This window comes from Sphaeramia orbicularis, chromosome 8 (genome assembly GCF_902148855.1).
Source record: "Sphaeramia orbicularis chromosome 8, fSphaOr1.1, whole genome shotgun sequence".
Taxonomy (NCBI): Eukaryota; Metazoa; Chordata; class Actinopteri; order Kurtiformes; family Apogonidae; genus Sphaeramia; species Sphaeramia orbicularis.
In genome coordinates, this window is record NC_043964.1 from 5,227,203 (window position 1) to 5,249,264 (window position 22,062).

A 22,062-nucleotide genomic window follows, 5' to 3' on the forward strand; every position below is an offset into this window, starting at 1 on the left:
TTTATGCAGCTTCCTTTTGACAATTTCTGCAAAGTGTGTTCACAGTTGTCAGAAATTTGGATTTTTAAAGTTTTGATGAATTTTTGAAATATTTAAAATTAGCCTTTCCTTCTAATGGTTCATATTTTAATGGTTTATAACATGTAAATGGTTCCAGATAACTGTATAGTTCCTGTTGATCACTGATAGAAGTCATATATGGACTTTCATTTGGGTCCATGACCTTTGACTTTGAGTGACCTTGAAGGGTGAAACTCAAGGTCAACAATGTCTACATTTCAAAAATCTTCTCCAAAACTACTGGTTGGATTAATTAAAAAAAAAAAAAAGTAACTTCCTTGGAACAATATCTACAATTGTTTAAGAATTTTTTTTATTTTTGACAAATTTTGGCAGTTTAAAAACTTGTCTTTACTGATAATGGTCCATATTTTGATGGTTTACAACATGGAAATGACTAGAGTTATCAATATAATATAATTACTGTTGATCACTGATCAAAGTCATATGTAGACTTTCATTTGGGTTCATGACCTTTGACCTTGAGTGACTTTGAAGGATCAAACTCATGGTCACCAATGTCTAGATTTCAATGTTCTTCTCCAAAACTATTGGTTTGCATTCATTTCAAATTTTTTATATAGCTGCCTTGGAACAATGTTTACGAAGTTTGTTCACATTTTTTGTGAAATTTACAGTTTTGATGAATTTCTGAAGTTTAAAAAAAATTGTTTTTCCTTCTAATGGTCCATATTTTGATGGTTTAGAAGATGTAAATGGTTCCAGATATCAGTCTAGTTCCTATTGATCACTGATAGAAGTCAGATATGAACTTTGATTGGATGAGTTGAGTTCTCCTCCAGTGAAAGTCCCGCCCACTTCTACTATTACATTGATCTGCATCCAGACCACAGGACTGGAACATACAGACCAAACCTGACAACCTCACACATTCAACTGGGGATTGATTCTTGATGCCGCTGAGTTACAGGGACATTTGACCCTTTTTTTTTTTTTTTTTTTTTTTTTTTTTGGTTTTTCCTTTAATTTGTCATCTGTCTGTATTTCGTCTTGTTTCTCAGACACATGTTTTCATCCCTCAAGGTTATTTTTCTGAAAGTCTATTTATCATTTTATGATTTTCACGCCTTCTCCCGCCTCCTCATGCCATGACTAGTTATTTTCTCAGTTGACTGCCGGCCAGCTTCCCATTACTCATGCCGAAATGCCCTCTTCCTCTCCGAGACGCTCTTGCTCTTTGAATTGTTTTTCCCTCCCCGGACAACAAAAAGCTGCTGTACTTGTTGTAAAACCCTTATGTCCATTATCAGTGATTGTTGCCTGCAGTCTCCACCCACTGTGTCTCCGTGCGCATGTTCCACCCAGAACGCCGCCGTCACAGATTTCATATTAACCTGAAGTCCTGCTTTTCTTCCAAATTAGATTTCTATTCTTCTGTCTGCCTGTTGACTTATTTGCTTCCCTTTCATCATCTTCAGCAAGGTTATCCTGAGGCAGACGCCGCTTTTATGGGAACAATGGGGCGTGAAGGGGGGGGGGGGGCCTGGCTTCGCCGCCAGCCATGCCTTAATCGATCTTGTTTAAAGGGATGTTGTGGGCTGAATGTTTGAACCGTCCCCTCGTTAACAGTTGTCTGGGATTTAATTAAGAAGTGGAGTGAATTTAATGTCAATTACATCTAAAAATGAAGGGGGAGTGCGAAGATGCACAACAAAGAATCCGAGCGAAAGAGGAGGGGGGAGAAAGTGGAGGCTAATTAGAGGATGGAGTTGTGTTCATGCATCATTCTAGTTGAAACATTTCCTTCCTCTCTCTCTCAACCCCATTTTCCTCTCCGCTCTTTTTCTTCCTCCTTTTTTCTCTCGGTGCATGTATATATCTGCAAAAAGCCCTCAGCAGAAATTTTTGTCACATCTTTTCTTTGCCGTTGGCACATAGTATGGGTATGCAAATATGAGAAAATTGAGACTTCAGCATCGTTGACACACTCTTCCTACACATGAAACACGACTACATACTGAAACGGGCTTCCTCTACAACTGAAGCAATTGAAGTACTCTTGTGTACTTTATTGATTTTTAGCAGATTTTGAAAACCACAGTAAATGCCATCATATCATCCATACAGTATATCAGCCACATGACAGAGAGAAAAAAAAAAACAAAAAACCCAAAACCATGAGGAACAAAAAAAAGGATAAAACAGACGACCTCCACTGCATGACCCACATTTAAATACAACTTTATTCAGATCTGAGGACTCTTAGCTTTTATATATATATGTATACTTAAGTTTTGACAGTCGGGTTTCGTCACTATTCTCTGCCGAAAAACAGGTCGGTCAGTGTTGTCTTGCAGTCTCTAAGGCTGAGTATATCCACATGTCTGTTGGCACCGCATGGGTCAACGCTAAGGCTGCTGCCGTAACAACACCGTCCATCCCGTAAGCGACATGACTTGACTGTCTCTAAAAACCAGCAGCCGTTGTTTAGAGGCGGAGAGAGGGTGGGGTCTCGGTGAGAGTATTGCTGTAAATCTTGGAGGATCGGTGAGGAGTAGAGTCAGGGTTTCTTCCCGGCAGGTAGCCCGATGTGTGTCCTTGTTTTTTTTCTACATCAGTACAAAGTTGTGGGTTCACGGCATTCAGCTTTTGATTCCAACATGTGTGAGTTTCCAGCTTGTCTCTGGACGCCCTGCAGGAGGTTGGATGGGGAGGGAGTTTGTGTGTGTGTGTGGGGGGGGTATTGAGGTTACTGGGCTGTAACTGTGTCGGGCTCACTGTTGCGTTGGCATGCTCTCGTGGAGATTTCATGTCCTGACAATCCAGGGGCTTATGTAAGATGCTTTGAACAGGAGAGGAAAGTACCTAAAGCAGCACTTCTTAAGACTGTGTGCACACATTTGTTTGATGGGAGATGGATATAGAAAGACAGGAATGGATAGAAAAGGGGAGTTCTCACTGCTGATGTTCACTTGGCTCAAAGAGATTAGCCCGATCAGCTCAGCTCAGCTCGGTGAGGGCAGCAGTGAGGAACTACCCACAGCAGGGTTCAATGTCAGGGTAAAGGAAGATGTGGAGGGTACAAAGGCCGGGTCGCACACAGGGAAAGGCCAACGGCGTGAAGACGGTGGGACGTATGGGCTGTGGAACGTGCAGATCTATGGAGTAGTGATGGGTAGTTCGGCTCATGTGGTACAGCTCCTAAAGAAGAGTCGACTCTTTAGGTACAACTCTCAAAAAAAGAGCTGGCTCTTTTGGCACAACTCCCAAAGAAGAGCCAGATCTTTTGGAACAACTCCCAAAGAAGAGTCAACTCTTTAGGTACAACTTACAAAGAAGAGCTGACTCTTTTGGAAGAACTCCCAAAAGAAGAGCTGACTCTTTAGGTACAACTTACAAAGAAGAGCTGACTCTTTTGGAAGAACTCCCAAAAGAAGAGCTGACTCTTTTGGAAGAACTCCCAAAAGAAGAGCTGACTCTTGGTACAGCTCTTGAAGAAGAGCTGACTTTAAAGGTGCAACTCCCAAAAGCCGACTCCTTTGGTACAACGCCAAAAGAAGAGTCAACTCTTTTGGTACAACTCCCAAAGAAGAGTTGAATTTTTTGTTACAACTTCCAAAGAGGAGCCGGATCTTTCAGCTCCCAAGCGGCTCTTAATTTAGTATCATTTGTAGCCTCATTCTTAAACCTAAATTGTCAAATATGAAAGGTTTATGGTTTGATAAACTCTTTTGCCTTCAGTGTTTTTATGAGAAGCCTTATAACTGCCTCATTTGGTGCATTTGTTCTGCCACAGAAGCATTCTTACTTTCTGTATATTCTTTTTATAAATATATATATGTTCATCAAACTTCTAAGAACAGAACCAGAACCAAACTCAGTAGCTAAACCGTATGAATGTCCTCAGTGTAGGTTGGCACTAACAGTAATCATCTGTCAGCTTGGATGGACTGATTCTTTCTATCTGTGAGTATCTGATCTGTTTTCCAAGATTCTCTCAGAAGGAACAGATGTTCTCAAACTAGTTTCCCCTCCATCACCTTCTTCAGGCCTGGGCAGACTGAAGCTTTGGTCTGACACCAGCCACAGTTGGTCTTCTACTGGTTGGATGAGGGCTTCCTCTAGAACAGGGGTGGGCAATCCTGGTCCTCGGGGGCCGGTATCCTGCATGTTTCAGATGTTTCCCTCTTCCAGCACACCTGAAGGTCATTATCAGGCTTCTGCAGAGCTTGACGATAGGCTTATCATGTGAACCAGGTGTGTTGGAAGAAGGATACATCTAAAACAATCAGGATACTGGCCCTCGAGGACCAGGATTAGCCCACCCCTGCTCTAGAACCCCATGTCCACCACGCTGCCCAAAGAAACAAAGTTCTACCGTGAGCAGAGCTGAGCCTCTGAGAGTGAGAGCTGAGCGGTGAAATGACAAAAGAAAGAGCGGAGCCGACGTTTCTGATTCTCTACAAAGCGTCGGATCTTAGAGACGCATCTTTGAGCGCGACACACTACGGAGGAGAAACAGACGAGACGAACGTGGAGGATGAGGAAGCAGTGATCGTTCACGCTGGTTCATATGCATTTTACACAGGTGGAGCTTTATATCTGGCCCAAGTCGACTGATAAAGGACTTCCAGACAAGTGTTGGGCGTTTAGTTTGATTTGCTGCCTGCCTTCCATTGATCTGCATGTCCCACTGGGATGCTGCATGTATGCTTTGAAATCAGAATCTGATTACTTCTACACACAGGGAGCCTCTTGTGGGAACGAATGTCCTCTTATTTTTTTATTTCTATCCACGATTTGTTCCTTTTTTTAATATTAGTGTCTATTGATTTTTTAGAATTCGCACCTGCTCTCCTATGTTTTTTGCTTTTCTTTTGGTGAAATATTTGACCGAGACAAGAAGAAGCTTCTCGAAATATGGTCGAGAACCGGGGTGTCAAACATGCGGTCCGTGGACCAAAACCGGACCACCAAAGGGTCCGATCTGGCCCGAAGATATTAACAGTCAAGAGTGTAGAACTGGTTTTAGTTCAGGTTCCACACTCAGACCAATATGATCTCAAGTTAAGGGGGGCAGGAGATTTTAAGTCAAACTTCATCCCACTCCTTTTCAAAGGTTGGACCTTCATTTACATAATCCTCTTATTGTTTAGTTTTAATGCAAATTCAAAATAAACAAAAACTGCATAAAAACCCATAAATAATGACTCCAAAATATTGTTGTGGTTTAATGTGGAAAAAACAAACATTACATTATGAAAATATGTCCAATAACAAACTATGTATGAATAAAAATAAATATGAACCTGAAATGTCTAAAGAAAATTCAGTGTAATTTTACCAATATTCTGCCTGTTATTAAATAATTTGTGTCTTTGTAGATCTGATGTGTAATGTACATGTATAAAAAAGATAAGTTGAGGCAGAATATTGTTAAAATTGCACTTATTTCTCCAAAGAAATTTAACTTTTTCAGGTTTATTGCACTTTCTTGTTTGGGTGGTCTTTAAATGTGAGTATTTTTATGATTTAATGTTATTTTTTTTTGCACTAAAACAAAGAGAAAAGTTTGGAGTTGTCATTATTTTTAGGTTATTATGTTATTATTTAACTGACCCGGCCCATTTGGAATTAAATTGAACTGAATGTGGAACCTGAGTTGCCCTTATGTAGTGTTTGAATTCATGATCAAGTGGGATTCATTCTCCGGAAACAGCAGATTTGGATGGTTCAGAGTGTTTGGTGCACCTTCTCCTATTTCCTCTCTTAACCGAAAATTACTGCTTTATCCACACTTGGCTATGTTTCTGCCTAACATCCACCCGTTTCGCTCTCGTCAGCCTCTTCGTGTCCTTCCCTGACTCATTCCACCCCTATCACATGACCCTTTTACAGAACAAAACAAGACATCAGCGTTGACTACCAGCTGTTAATTCAACACAGAAGCTCAAGTACAAGCGTCTCTGTCCTTGTTGTCTCTGCTAGCAGCTGTTGTGCTCATTTTATCATGCTTGTACTCGCTACATTCACAGGAGGCAAGCTGTTATTTAAGCAATTTATGATAGTTCCTGTGTTCGTGGGTGTTATCCAGCCCAGTTTTCTTGTGATACTCGTTTCAGGCATGTTAGAGTGGACCTGGATTAAAGGGTACCTGGAGTGAATTTTTTCTTTGCTAGCATTTCCATAGATCACCTATAATACTAGCGGTTTCATCAGATTACTTATGTTATAGGCCGTTGTCAAGTACGTGCAAGTACGAAGTCACTGTTCCATTAGTCGGACACTGGGGCGCTGCTACCAATTATGGACCCCATGGAAGGTAAACGATGTGGACCCTTCAGAAAATAAATTATCTGTAAATATGTCGTGGGGGGGGGGGGGGGGGACTGGGGTAACAACCACAACTGATGTGAAACCGAAACTAAAATTAACTTTGGACGTCCGACTCCTGGCTTCTAAGCCTCTCTTTAACTCCGGAGCTTACACGCAATTTTTACAACTTCTAACCTGTATCCACTGAGCCCCATGAATTTGTCATGTTAACATGTTAACATGTTGAATGTGACCCTGAAGTGACCCACATGCACTAAAGAGGTCCTGAAGTGACCCACATGGACTTAAAGAGGTCCTGATGGGATACCAGACCACATAGACACACACTGTGTTTACAGAAGTAACAGTCCTGGGACGAAGAATTGTGATGTTTGTCGCATTTCAATGACATAAAGGATAAATGCGACCTGGCCGTTCAAACTGAACAGATCTGTCTTGGCGGAGGTCTGCATTCTCCAAGTGCTTTTCTTGTTTATTTTTGGGTTTTCTGTGTTGTTTTCTTACTTGCTGTTTTTAATCACCTTTTACATGTTTCTTTTATAATATTTTAAATGTGTTTGTTTTTCCTTTGTCGTTGTATTTCAATGTCCTGTGTGAAGCACCTTGAATTGCCTTCTTGCTGAAACGTGCTATACAAATAAACTTGCCTTGCCTTGCCCTACCCCATAATTTTTACTGAATTTGCTTCTCTGTTGCTTTTAATTAAAACACAACGCATAATTAATGCCAGTACAGGTAGACTTTAAAATGAGAATGTTTTAGTTTGTATTCCGCCTAAACACACTCATGTAAGAAAATGTTGCTGCATAAAACCCAAACACAGCCTCTACATTCCTTCTAATAGTTGGCGCTCTGATTGATGGTCGTCTCTTTTCGAAAATTCCCCGCCTGTGAGGATTCTTGACTTACAATAAGAGATGAGGCGTGCAGATATGGGAGGCAGCCCAGTAATTTCATAAGTGAAATACCTTCTTGAGTCGAACGGCAACAAAACGAGAGGAGATGGAGGTTTGTCTGTGCCAGATGAGCAGGCTTTTTACCGGCGGTGGGAGGTGTAGCTGTCGGCCCCCGTCGCCGCCATTTGCTCGGGTGCCGCAAGAAGTCGATTTGGTTTCACCCGCAGAGGAAACCCCCCCACCTCCACCCCTCCGCCCCCTTAAGAGTACATTCAAAACTCGCAGCTTTGATGTGCAGATTTACACGTCTTTGTTTCTATCTTTAGCCGCCGTGACTGTGTATTCCCTCCTGCTCTCCCAAGCTGCAGCCAAGGCGATGCATTAATGCACAGGTGTCAAACATACGGCCCACGGGCCAAAACCGGCCCCCCAAAGCAGTCCAAACCAGGCCCTGGGCTGAATTTGTGGAACGCGAAACTTACACTGAAGATATTAATGATCAAGGATGTTAGAATCATGTTAGTTCAGGTTCCACATTCAGACCAATATGATCTCAAGTGGATCAGAACCAGTGGACTGGAAGGTCTGAGTGTTGTGTGTGCGGGTTCTGGTAAATGCAGAGGCTTTTAACAGCACAATTCGGTTCCTATAGTTGAGGAATTGTCCCACCTCCACATTAAATATCTTTGAACTATGAAATTTTCTTTTTTAAAGTCAGGAGGGATGGATTTCATTGGCGTTGCTAAGCAGTTGCCAGGGGGAGGGACAGGAAGCAGCCTTGCATGATGGGAAATGTAGTTAAAAACTGAAACGACGCATTTACGGTTAAGGAACAGACTAGCAAAAACGGCAAGGTGATGGGACCGATATTTTAGGAGATATTAGTCAATTTCTAATACAATATCCTTACAATTGCATTGCTATGGCGATTACAGTTGACGGGAAGTACCACACTGCATGATGGGAAATGAAGTCAAAAACAGAACACATTTGCTAACTTCAGTTCTTAGATATTAGTATAAATATATTAATTTCATTTAAATTTTAAAGAATGAATTACCAAACAATTTTTATGTCAGTACTTATAAAATATAAAGTAATATCTTTTCCCAACAGTCAGCTCCAAACTCCAAATTTTTCTTTGTTTCAGTGTAAAAAAGAATCAAATGACATGAAAATGTTACAAACCATCCTTTCATTAAAAAAAGGTGGAAAAACTGAACCAATATGAACATGAAATGTCTTAAGAGAAGTCAGTGGAATTGTACCAATTCAATTCAATTTTGTTGAGTTTGCGGCTTATTTTGTTCATGTTTCTTATTATTCTGTTGGTTTATTATTCATTTTTGTTCATTTTATTGATAACTTTAGCTGTTTTTGTTCATTTTGTAACAGCTTTTTGGAGTACAACCAGGTGTCAAAAAGCAGCTGGACTGATAAAAAAAAAAAGCCCAAAACTAAAACTACTGGGACCAAATTCAAATCCTTGTAGCTTGTTCTCTTCATTTATTTTTTTTTTCTCAGTCAATTTTTTCCCACGTTATTTATTATTATTTTGTAAATATTTTATTCATTTTGTTCATTCAGTTGCTTATTTTGTTTATTCTTCTACATTTCGTTTTTTATTTATTTATTTATTTTTCTTCAATTTTGTTCAGTTTATGGCTTATTTTGCTCATGTTTTTTATTATTTTGTCGGTTATTATTCATTTTTGCTCATTTTATTGATCTCTTTGGCTGTTTTTGTTCACTTTATGGAGTTCAACCTGGTGTCAAAAAGCAGCTGGACTGATTAGAAAAAAATAAAAAAAAGCCAAAACATAAACTACTGGGCCCAAATTCAAATCCTTGTTGTTGTTGAGTGTGTTCCAGTTCACAGCTGATGTTCAACATCCTAAATCTGTGCCTTTTTTAGTCCAAACCTGTCAAACTTCAGTTCCTCTCTTTGTTTTTTTGTTCTTCCACCTGTTTTGACCCTAAAACACACAGTAAAATGAAACCGCTGAAGTAAAGGAACACAAACACATACTCACAGCAGAACCTTTACCTGGAATCGTGTCCCAGGGGTTAAAGGTCACCTGGACTGTAACTAAAACCATTCTGATACCCTAATCTTTGCTTTTCATGAACTCACCCCACAGACTGGATTGGACTTTTTGGGCCGGTTTTGGCCCACAGGCCTCATGTTTGACACCCCTGGTTTATCGTTAATGACCCGAGAAGCCACTAAAGCACTAAGCTCTCAGCACACAAAATGTCAGACTGGCTAATTCATAGCTCCATTGTGTGCCGCTTTCCGCTGATATTGTTTGCGAGAGTAACATGAGATGGGCCAGCCAGCGGCCATTTATCTTAATGAGAGCGGTTAACTCTGGGCCGAGCGACGACCGCCGGCTCCACGCCAAAAAACGCAACCATCTTCCACTGACGTCCCTCTTATCCTCTTTACCCGCCGACTTGATTTTTAGGAATACATTTCGCCCCTTTCGTTGAAACCTTAATTAGTTCTAAAGGAGATTAAATTATATGTAATTATTATGATAATATTTTCATTTATTCAAGATAACGGCCCGACTTTTAGCGAATACAGTATTTGTCGGGAGAGAGCAACCTCGCTCGTGCAGTCAAAGTTATCAAGGCGTGAAATCAGGAATCCTGACGGCAACAAAATGTAATCTTTTTCATACAGAGGGGACAATAGAAGGAGCTGCATACGCTACGTCTCCATCTCCACTTTAATTAAAAGAGCTCACTGAATCTCTCTCTCTCTTTCTCTTAAGTGTGGAGGGGCCGGCTCTATCTCTGTGCACAATCTAGTTATTTCCCTCGCACTGAACTTGTCTTAAGCCCCGGCCCTAAATCTTTGTCAAGCAATTGCTTTTTCTTGCAAATTTTATTATATTTCTCTCTCTCTCTCTCTCTCTCTCTCTCTCTTTCCTCGTTTCTGTGTTTTTCTTTGAAAGCGAGGTGATATAACTGCTTGGATATTAGATTCGGCGGACCTTAAAAAAAATCAACAATGGACGCTCACGTGAGGATTTGGAAAAATAATTAAGACGGGGTTTTAATACGATTCTGGGAGAAGATGCACTTTGAAAGAAGACCTTGATGGTGGTTTTGTTTGTTACACTTTACATTCAGGTGTTCGCCGTCCTTCTGGAATTGTTCCGACGCTGTGTGTGTTTTGTGGTAAAGTCTGAGTTTGTTTAGAACTCTCCGGTGAATGGTATCACAGGAGTTAAACGTGTGCTTTTTGCTGAAAACACCGCTTTGTGACTTTGCAAAAGAGCTATATCGTAAAGGGAGATTAAAAAGGACATTCAGATGTTCACAAATGACTCAATGGAAGAGAGGAATAGCTGGCAAAGAAAAGTTGGCATTTAGAAACTGGATTGAGGTAAGAATGTGCGTGTCGGTGGCGTTTGATTTTTCACTACCAGTCCAGTTAATGAATGCTGCAGTAAGGATCCAATGCCTCATTATCTGCATACTGTATTTTCTGTTTTGCATATATGTTTTTACATCTTACAGTCAGGCTACAGAGAGGGTTTTGGTCTCCCGGCCTCATTGGCATCAAGGAAGATTCCTCCTCACATGTTTCAGTCACTTCGACTCACCCCCCCTCCCTTTTTTTTCTCCTCTCCCCCTTCCCACCTCTCCTCCCCCTTATAAGTCTTCTAGCCCGAAGGCAGGTAGGGCATCTCGTTATGGTAGTTATAGTCCGGGCAAACCTTCTGGACCAGGCGGGTAGTCCGTACTGTAGAAAGAAATGTAGATACAGATGACTTTGAAAGGCTTGGAGCAAATCCAAGACACGTGGCTCTGGATCTGCTCCTGGAAGCAGGTCTTGGACGGGTCGTAGTTGCACAGCGAGGTGCGCTTGCTGCGATCCACCTTCTCATAGTCCACGCGGCAGTTGAAGATCTTGGAGTCCTTGGGGTAGACTACGCTCTGGCGCTCCAGGTCGAACTCCACCGCTTTGACGGGAGGCACCAGGCTGACCGAGATGTTGCCCTGGCCTGTGGAGTTGTGGCGGAAGTAGACGCTGAACGTGCCATTACCGTGGTCCACGATCTTGCCGGTGATCAGCAGGTTAAGCCGCACCGTCTTGATGTTGGAGTAGAAGTCTCCCCAGCCGAACATCTTCTTGAACTTGCCGGTTTTTGACGATGGGCCGGCGTTTGACCCTAGAGCTCGAGGCGTCGGGCTTCAGAAGGTCGCTGCCCAACATCTCCCAGAACTCCTGTTTAGAAAACTCCTGCTTGGCGAAGGGGACCGGGGAGCGGTAGGGCAGTTCCAGGGATGGTGGCGTTGGCGGCTCGGCTTTTACTGTGGAGCATCCAGCGACTCAGAGGCGAGAGGGGAGTCTGCCCGCTCAGGAGGCCCACCGTCTTGGAAGAGGAGGAGTGTCTGAAGAACTCTTGGGGCTGGACGAGTCTTCTTCTTGACCCAAGGCCACCTGGCAAGACAAGTAGGAGGAGGAGGAGGAGGAGGGGGGTGGGGATCGAAGACGAAGGAGGGAGGTGAGAAAATAGAGAAAGAGAGTAGGCAGTTATTAGCGAGGTAGAAAGAAACGTGGACAGAAAACAAATTAAAGGTTTAATCGATACTTAATTTACCGTTCATACCTCTAGTGGTAGTAACTGTGACATTCTATCAATGTTATATATATAAATAAATGGTTGAAATTTTGCAGGTATTGCTATTATTACATTCTTTGTTACCTCGGCTTTGAGGGGGAAAGAAAAAATACTCCTTTATGTCTAGTTTTCACAGAGCCCATGTAATTCCCTAAGCTCACTAGTAATGGGCTCATATGCCTCCTTCGAGCTACTAGAAAAGCCAGGGGGATCAAAGAACAGATTCCAACAGAAAATCCACACAAAAAAAAAACGAATTCGCATCAGGTGTGTTACTCCCTCGGACTTGGGCAGTTTAATCAATATTTGTGAAGGTGGACAATTTTCTTCGATGGCTGTAATCCCATAAAACAATAAAGCTCTGTCATTAAGAAATGCTTTCTGGAGGTGTTCCCGGGGCGGTCGACGGAGGAGGTGGAGGTTGTTTTATGCACTTATAAAACGTCTGGGTGCCTTTTTTTTTTGCATTGAGATGAGAACGATTCACGGTGAAAGTTAATAAACACTCAGCCGAAGCTTCGTTCAAAGTGCCGTCTTAATGTATCCCACTCAAACAATTCCAGTTTTAATGAAACCCAGACAGAAAAGGTCACCGGAAAGATCGTTTTACCGAGAAGGAACTACTGTTACGTGAAATCTTAAATGGACGAACTTATATGGAAAGTAGACTAAGCAGCGTTTTCTGTTTTAAAGTGAGCTTTTTGCTTCTTAAGCTCCGAGTACAGGGGAAACTATTATTGCCTGGAAAGATTTGGTTGGAGGATCAAAGTGTTTGAGAAAAGGGAAGTGGGCGAGTAGAAGAGGGAGGGAGGGAGGGAGGGAGGGAGGGGGGCAGAAGAATAAAGTGTAATGTCCAATTAAGACTTCCAGTGTTTTAATTAAAGAAAAAAAACTCTGTATCGGCACACACACAAAGCTGTCAGATGTTAACATCAACTGAGAGGAGGCGAAGGAGAGTGAGGAGATAAGGTCCGACTGCTGCGCTCAGCACTGGCTTTGTCAAGTGTGTGAATGGAGAGTAAAGCAGCGGGTAATTATTGAACGCTAATGATCTATTAACAGGTAACTTCTGTCTAATATGAGTCGGAAATGTCACGAATTATGTCCTTTGGAACTGACAGTGGAGTGGAAATGAGTGCACACATACTGTTACACACATATGCAGACTGTTCATATTATTTATGTGTGTGTGTGTGTGTGTGTGTGTGTGTGTGTGTGTATATATATATATATATATATATATATATATACTGTCACATACTGTTATTACAGTAAATTTGTGTCTATTCATATTTTTTGTGTATTTTTTTATTCTACTTTATTCTTATGTAAAATTTTATATTCACTTTATTCTTATTTTCTGATGTTTTGGTGTTTTATTCATATTGTTTCACTGACTGGAGTCACACAATGGCAATAAAGACTGTTCTATTCTATTCTATTCTATTCTATTCTATTCTATTCTATTTATTATACTGTATTGTATTCTACTTTGTTTGTGGATTTGGAGTTGTGGTAAATGCGAACAATAAGTGATGCAAATGTGAAAGGCGGGGTTCATTTGTGTGTGTGTGTGTGTGTGTGTGTGTGTGTGTGTGTGTGTGTGTGTGTTCCACCCGTAGAGGTTTTACATTGATGCATAATGCATGCCTCCCTGTCTGTGCTCTGATCCATCTACTGTCTTCACTGCCGGCTCTTCCTTATACAGGCTTAGTCAGGATTATTAAGTCTGACTCATTTTTATTCCATTTTATGCAGGTTTTTCAAGCTCGCTCACATTTGTTCTCTTGCACTGCAGTCAGTCAGCGCTATTGATTTTCTGTCTGCCTAAAAACATGTATTTCCTTTCATAACAACGCGGATCGCATTTCAAGTGCGTTGTGAGGGGAGGATTCCCACTGATGAGGTTGTGGTCTGGTGGTTTAGAGGACTCCCCCCACCCCCTGTTCCCTTTAATCTGGCCTCAGTCCCACAGCGGCGCTGGAGGCCGGACGCCGTCTCCTATGGTTACCATCAGCCGCTACGCTACGCCAACACTCAGATCCTTCAGCCTCTAACAGGGTCCGTCCACTGAATCACATCAGTACAATCAGGAATCCATTAGAGGTTCCATTATCAATATCACCTATTGATTTGACCCTCATTGGTTTAGTCCAGAGCTGTCATTTTAGTTCAGGTTCCACATTCCAGACTTTAGAGCACAGGTGTCAAACATACGTGGACCAAAACAGTATTTCCATAATTTAATGTTATTTAATAGAGCAGGGTTGTCAGACTCACTTTAGTTCAGTTCCACATTCAGTCCAGTTTGATCTCCAGTGGGCCAGACCAGTAAAATAATAACAATGAAAAATGTAATTTTATATTATAATCAGGTTTACATCTACAAAGTTTCCATAAAAATCTGAATAGCATGAACAACTTGAATTGTCTTAAGAAAAACAAGTGCAATTTTAACAATATTCTGCCTCACTTGATCAGTTTATCACATGTGCATTACAATCGCCAAAACATTTAGTAACAGGTATAATATTGGTACAATTGCATTTACTTTTTTTAAGACATTCCTGTTTGTTCATATTTGTTCAGGTTATTCACTTTTTTTTTTTTTTTTTTTGTAAAAGTATAGTTTGGTAATGTAAACATTTTCATGTAATTTAACTTTTTTACACCAAAAACACAAAGAGAAAATTTGGAGTTGTCATTATTTATCGGTTATTATGATAATGTTTTACTGGTTCTGACCCACTTCAAATCTAATTGGACTGTATGTGTCTGTCTGTGGAGCCTGAATTAAAATGATTTTGACATTATTGATTGCTAAAATCTAAAGAGTAAGTTTTACATTTCACAAATTCATCCCACGGGCCAGATTGGATCCTTTGGCAGGCCAGATTTGGCCCCCGGGACGCATGTTTGACACCTGTGGAATAGAGAAAAGCTTGTAGTTGACATTATTTATAGGTTATTGTGTTATTATTTCACTGGTCCGATCCAGTTTAGATTGAATTGGGCTGAATGTGGAACCTGGAGAAAAAGCGTGCAGCTGTTTCATAGAAATCAACAGTGACATGTTATACAAGATCCCCCCAAAGGGTGTTTTAGCAGGACGCCACGGGGGCTCTTAAGTGGTAACCTGGGGGGGGGTACTCTTTGAAGATGACAAATCAAACAGAGGCCAGTCCTTCAACAGGAACCACAGGGAACGGTGTGTTCGTCATCAGAAAACAAAAACACATCTGAGAAGATTCAAACCAGTATGTCTACAGGTTCTCCAAATGTGTCCATTAGTCATGAGTTTGGTATGCGCTAAGAAAATTACCAGGGTTCGCATGTGGTCTTAAAAGTCTTGAATTTACAAATCTGCATTTAAGACCTTAAAGCAGTGATATTTGTCTTTTTTAAATGGAATTCTTCCTTTTCTCACATTTCCCTGTGGTCTCTCTTTGGTCTCGGTCTTGTCTTGGTCCCGACTCTCTTTGGTCTCGGTCTTGTCTTGGTCTCGACTCTCTTTGGTCTCGGTCTCGGACATAGCGGTCTGGATGGGATTTGTACAAAAACTGCATAGCATAGTATAAATACCCCCCCTCACCTCAATGCGTGAGCTGGGGGGTGGTACAGCTATATAACCCATCACATCATCTACGTACAAGTTTGTCGCGTTACTTTTAGAATTACGTTCGGCATATATGATGTAGCCCGTGTCGCAAAAATTTAAAAAGGAAGTATTGGTCTTTCGGATCAGTTCCTTTTCCAGATCTCTGATCCGGCTAAAATGTTGATATCAGGGCCGATACCCGATCCTAATACTGGATCGGTGCAGCCTTCATAGATATTTGACTGACCCAGTCCAACTGAGACCATATTGGGGGGATGTGGCCCCTCAAATCCAGCCCTGGTCTACAGTGAGTCTCACTCAGTTTTAACCATAAACCTGTTTGTTTCGGATGCTTGGTTGCGTTTTCCGTACCCTCCCCAGTTGCATCGTCTTCATTAGCGCGTCTCCAGACACATGAAGTGAACGTCAGGCTATTGTTGAACACCAGACTTAAGTGTCTGGCACCGCTGGAGGTGTCAGATCCGCTGTGTCGAAGATGAATGTTCAAACGAGTTTCATATGGAGAGAAAAAAAAAACAAAACAAAATGAGGTAAAACAGTATCTGGAGCTGTAATGATGAGTGTGGTGAGAGAACACATACTGAGAACGAGTCCGACCACCATCAGACGAACAAGAAGGTGGGATTAGAAATAAGACAAACTGAGGGGTTTGTGTTTTTATTTTTTATAGAGGGTATGCACCAGGGTCCAAAACTAGGGCCCAGAACCAGCTGATCCAAAGGGTCCAAAACTAGGGCCCAGAACCAGCTGATCCAAAGGGTCCAAAACTAGGGCCCAGAACCAGCTGATCCAAAGGTCATTTCCAGTCGAGCGTAAACTGACCCCAGTGAATATATGCATGATCTACTGGGACTGAGCAGATTTACTGAGTCTAGTTCAGATCCAGAACTTTATCCAACACAGATACTACTGCTGTGGACCAGCAGGGCACCACTGCATTCTGGGAAATTAGCAGATTTAGACCACCTGTTTTTAAATTAACACATTATTCTGCTATTCTGCACATTATTCTGCTAATATTATGGTTTTATTGTCGGAATATGACGACTTTAATCTCATAAACCAATGACAGTTTTGTAAAATTATGAGTTTTTTTTTATAACTATGGCTTTATTCTCACAAAATTACAGGTTTTATATCGATATTTTATGACTTCACACTCATAGTGATAAGTGTTTTTCTTTTCTTCTGTGGCCCTAATACTCCGTCGTAGCTTTATTCTCCAGTTCCCTGTATTTGTAAAACTAGGTTAGCCTCAGTTTCAGTTAGTTTACTAATCATGTAGGAGCACAAGGTTCACAATCACAAAATGAAGACAAAAACTGTGAAAGATCTGATCATGAAACCAAGAGCTGCACTAAGAAGGAACGTTAGCCAAAACAACAGGTCATTTCAGGTCTGATTGGACCCAAAAATTCAGCAGAAATGAATGTTAGCTGACACCAAACAGGATCCACAGATCTAGGTTTGGTTTCCTGGGTTTGTGGATCCGTCTACTTCTGTTTTCTTTGTCTTTCGGTGTCTGTAAAACGATAGCTCCCACTGCTTTAAGAACCTGTTCTTACAATCAGTCGCACCACAGCTCTGCCCCATTTTTTATCAAATATTGTTCTTCAGTTTAGACAGGATTGAAGCCAACGCTGTCACTCATCTGCCTCTTTCTGACACTCAGTGGGCGGAACCGCGGTGACTTCCACTAGCGCTGACGTCACATGCAGACCCTCTATATTTAACCGATAAAGAAACAAAAAACCACCACTGACTCAAACCCTCTACTGATTGAAACTGTTTAATAACTGTTGATCCACTAATTCTATCAATACATTTTATTAGTTTATTTGTTATTTTATTAGTACATTTTTTTTTTGTTTTTTTTCATCAATTACTAGAAATTTCAGGTGACCCCATTTGAATTCCAGGTGACCCCACGTGGGGTCCTGACCCAGAGGTTGAAAAACACTGCCCTTAGGGGTCCATGGCCACAGCCCCATGACTCAATCACATGACATTTTTTTTTTCAAATCAGATTTTATATTTTTTGTCCTTTTGTGTTGATATAGTAGGTTAAAGTAAAAAAAAAAAAAAAAAAAAAATAGGCAGATGAGATAGATGAAGTTGTGGTGAAAAAAAAGATACCAAACATGGGTATAGTAAACATTTCTATATGTAGTATATAAAGGCAAAATCAGAAGTGCTCAAAAACGGACAAAATAGGCTCAGGCCCCTAAGGGTTAAGAAAAGGTTAAATTAAAAGAAAAAATTCCTTTGGGAGTGGACACTAAAGTCGTTGTGGGTCTTCATGGGTTAATTTGCATAAGTCCAACCCTGACTCGTTGCTAAGGTCACTGAGGTCGTGCGTTCTCCAACAGCACATAAGCCATTTTTCATCATTAAATCTAACAAGCGTTACTTCTCAAACACCATTCTGGAAAAAATTGCAAACGGATACAACTTTCCTGCCGCTCTGCATTTAACTAGAGGAGTCTATGAGGTGTAAGATTTAACTATCAGCACGCTTACAACTCTGACTTATGCCACGTAAGCAAGTTGGAAACAGTGTCGGAAACAATCACCCCCGACTCCAGACTCCACCGTTGTTTTCCCGGAACTGGCAGATGAATGCGTTTGTCGGTGTTTTTTCCAGTTTTAATGTACGAGCTGTGACTTTGTTTTGATGACAGTCGTGCGCTAACGTGGTCTGCTTTGGGGATTTAATCCACTCACCGGCTTTTATGTTTAAAATCAAGACCGAAAAGTCAGTCTTTGATGATGCGTCGCACGTTTTATGTCTGTTATAATGATCACTGTCAAACATTAAAGAGGAGGTTTTTTATTTTATTTTCCTCTGATGAGACAAAATAATGTTGTATTTGTTCAATTCTTCCTGGTCATTGGGTTAAAACACAACTCTGTCTATCAAATAAGTCAGTTGTCAGTAGTTGTCATAAGTTGTAGTTGTCATAAGTCAGTATGTATTTATTGTTGTATTTTACTATAATCTGCATTATTTTATTTACTGATGTTGTTTTAACCCATTAAGACCCAGCGCTACTTTTAGTGTCAGTTTCTCAATGAATTTTTCTTTATTATCATATTATTTTCTGTATTTTGCATTTTTTCAGTGTAAATCATGTATTTTCCTTTATTTAATTCACAGATCATGTAGACGTTCATTAAAGCTCAGAATAAAGTTGAGGATTATTGTATTAAAAACAGAGAACACTAAAGAAAAAGGGACTTTTTAGTGAAATGAAAGTGTCTCCAACCACTGTCATTGATCCAACTCCATGGGTTTATTATTTTATTTTCAATTTCATCCAAGTTGTGGTATATTTTGTTCTTTTTGCTTTCTTTTGTTTTTATTTTGCAAATTTTTAAATTAATTTTGTTCATTTTATTCATTACTTTGGCTGTTCTTGCTTATTTTCTCCATGTTATTTATTATTTTACACATTTTCTTGTTCATTTTTATTCATTTTACTTATTTCACTTGTTTTGTTCATTTTTGTTATTCTTTTAAAAAATTTTCTTCAAATTACTTCAGTTTGTGCCTTATGTTGTTCATGTTACTTATTATTTTGTTGATTTATTATTAATTTTTGTTCATTTTATTCATTTTTTTGTCTGTCTTTGTTCATTTTGTCACTTAATTGATCTTTTTTTATTTCATTTTAGTAATCTTCTTTGCTTATTTTTTTCCACACTGTCCACTGTCATTGATCCAACCCCATGGGTTTTACTGGTGAATCAATGATGTAGAAGATGACGGTGTTTCCATGGTAACTATGGAGCCTCTGAACGTCCAAATGGGTCATATCTGATGACCATGAAAAGATGAAGAACTGTATTTTACACCAATTATTCACATGTATTGATAGGATTAGTGGATCAACAGGTATTAAAACTGTTTAAATCAGTAGATTGTTTAGTTCCATGGTCTATATTTGGGTTTTTATGGGTTAAATGTCAGACAACATTAATCCCGAACTCCCCGTTTCTTGACGTATCTCATATTTCACAGCCGACTTCATTAACAATATCTGCTGCTCCGACAACAACAACATTATGAAACCGTTTTAATTTGTTTTAATTTGAAGCGCTGACGCCGGTCGATGCCAGGGTTTGGTTTAATAAAGAAGTTTATGAAGATGTGATAAACAGTGACTCACAGTGTATTTATTCATATTTTACACAAAAACACCGTCTTTTCCAAACACAAACCAAAGGGAATCTACTGAAAACCAATCCAAATCCTGCATTTTCTACATCCACCTCTCCTACATTCACCATATAACCTCATATATATAATTACACACTTATTTATGTATATTTGTGTAATTATCATAATCATACTATATTATCTAGTACATATCAATTGCTGTTAATAGAGTGTTTTAATGTGTATATTTGGTATATATATACATGTGTATGTACATCTAAAGCTCCAAATATAGAATATTTCTTATATTCCTAGTCAATACTTCTCTTTATTTCTTTTTATTGTATAGCTCATTTCTTTACTACCACTTTTTATTAAACTGTAACACACAATAGTTTCCCCATGGGATTAATAAAGTGTCCTGGTTCTGATTCTATTCTGGCCTTTGAGGAAAGAAAATGAACCTGTAGATTTTTCAAACATTAATTAAAGTTTGGTGTTTCCACTGAGTCCAACTCCACCGACCACGTGATTCTGAAACTCACAACGAAGTCTGAAATATAAACGTAATAAATGTAAAATGTAATTAAATGAATATTGGTGATGACAGAGAGGTTACATCCAAACATACTATTGTCAAAAACAAGTCAGTTTTACTTATATGTCCTAATATAGCCTAGATCTAATCTAGTCTAATCTAATCTAATCTAATCTAATCTAGTCTAATCTCAGTCACACATTTTGTTTAAGAGTTTTTTATAAACATGTCCTTCAACCATCAGTTTGTCTTTAATTTTCTAAAAGCTGTTTTATCGTAAAAGACGTAACTATTGTGTCATGTGGTTAAATATTAGTTAGTTTTATATACATATTTTTTATGTTTAGCATCAGCTGACGTTAATAAAATTGAGGGAGTGATTAAATGAAATCAGATAATCCAGTCTGGATGTGTAATGAATTTATATAAGAAGTTTAAGTGTTTTATTCTGAATTTAAAAATGATCTGTTTTCAGAGTACGTGGGAGACTTTCACCAGTTTGTCTCCGTAAAGCGCTCAGTTCTGTTTTAAAGTGTGGGCATTCGGGCTTTGGCGAGGGGGCGGAGGTTGGCGGAGCTTTTGTCATTTGTCATGTGTGCTAAGTGAGTCAGTGAAACGTCTGGAGAGGATGGGATGGGAGGTGGCTGCAGGCTCCGTCGCCGTGGTAATTGTGAGTCATTCAGCCTCAGTGAGCACAGGCCCCGGGCCCCGCTCCCAGCAGGGAGCCGGGGGGGGGAGGTAGTCTGCCAGCTCCACAGGCAATAATCAGCCTGTTCAGGTGACAGCGACACCGGTTTAACCCTGTTCCTCTGGTGACACAAGCACATGAGCACCATTAGACAGCACGGGGACCAGGACTGGGCCAGGTCCCCACTACGTATGACAGACCAGGGATGTGTATGACAGCCCAGGGATGTCCACCACAGATGGACCAGGTCTCCACAACGTAAGACAGACCAGGTATGTCTACCACAGACAGACCAGGGACAGGGACGGAAGTAACACTCCTGGGATTTACAATTGTAACGTTTGTCGCATTTCAGTTACATAAAGGTCGGATAAATGCGACCTGGCCGTTCAGACTGAAGTCGCATTGGAAAATATCAGATATGTATCAGATTTAGGACCACATATGAAAGTGGTCCGCGTCAGATTTAGGACCGCATATTGAAAGTGGTCCGGGTCAGATTTAGGACCGCATATGAAAGTGGTCCGGGTCAGATTTAGGACCGCATATGAAAGTGGTCCGGGTCAGATTTAGGACCGCATATGAAAGTGGTCCGGGTCAGATTTAGGACCACATATGAAAGTGGTCTGCGTCAGATTTAGGACCGCATATTGAAAGTGGTCCGGATCAGATTTAGGACCGCATATGAAAGTGGTCCGGGTCAGATTTAGGACCGCATATGAAAGTGGTCCGCGTCGGATTTAGGGCCACATATCTTTAACAGATCGGATACAGGTCACATATGGACAACAAAATCAGATTTGGGCCACATTTGGCTGTTTTTTTTTTCAGGTAGTCTAAGTCGGCATCTTCGTTGTCGTATTTGTTAACAGTTTCTTCAAACATCTCTGAAACTACTGGTCGGATTCATTTACAATTTAAAATTTCATTTAAAATTGTAATCCACATAAACCCAGTGTGTCCATCCACTGTCACTGATCCAACTCCATGGGTTTTACTGGTGAATCAATGTTGTAGAAGATGATGGTGTTTCCATGGTAACTATGGAGCCTCTGAATGTCCAAATGGATCACTTACCTTGCGCATTTTTTATTAATTTTATTTAATATTTTAGACGTTTTTGTTTATTTTGTTCGTTTTTCTACATTTTCTTGCCTCTTTTATT

At 40.3% G+C, this 22,062-nt stretch overlaps 1 protein-coding gene and 1 pseudogene across 1 annotated transcript in view; both read right to left on the reverse strand.

The window, feature by feature from the left end:
- Positions 1 to 22,062, reverse strand: part of LOC115424670 (neurexophilin-1-like) — a 122,610-nt gene that overhangs the window by 59,890 nt on the left and 40,658 nt on the right. The window lies entirely within an intron of this gene.
- On the reverse strand, positions 10,931 to 21,983 carry LOC115423541 (neurexophilin-1-like; annotated as a pseudogene).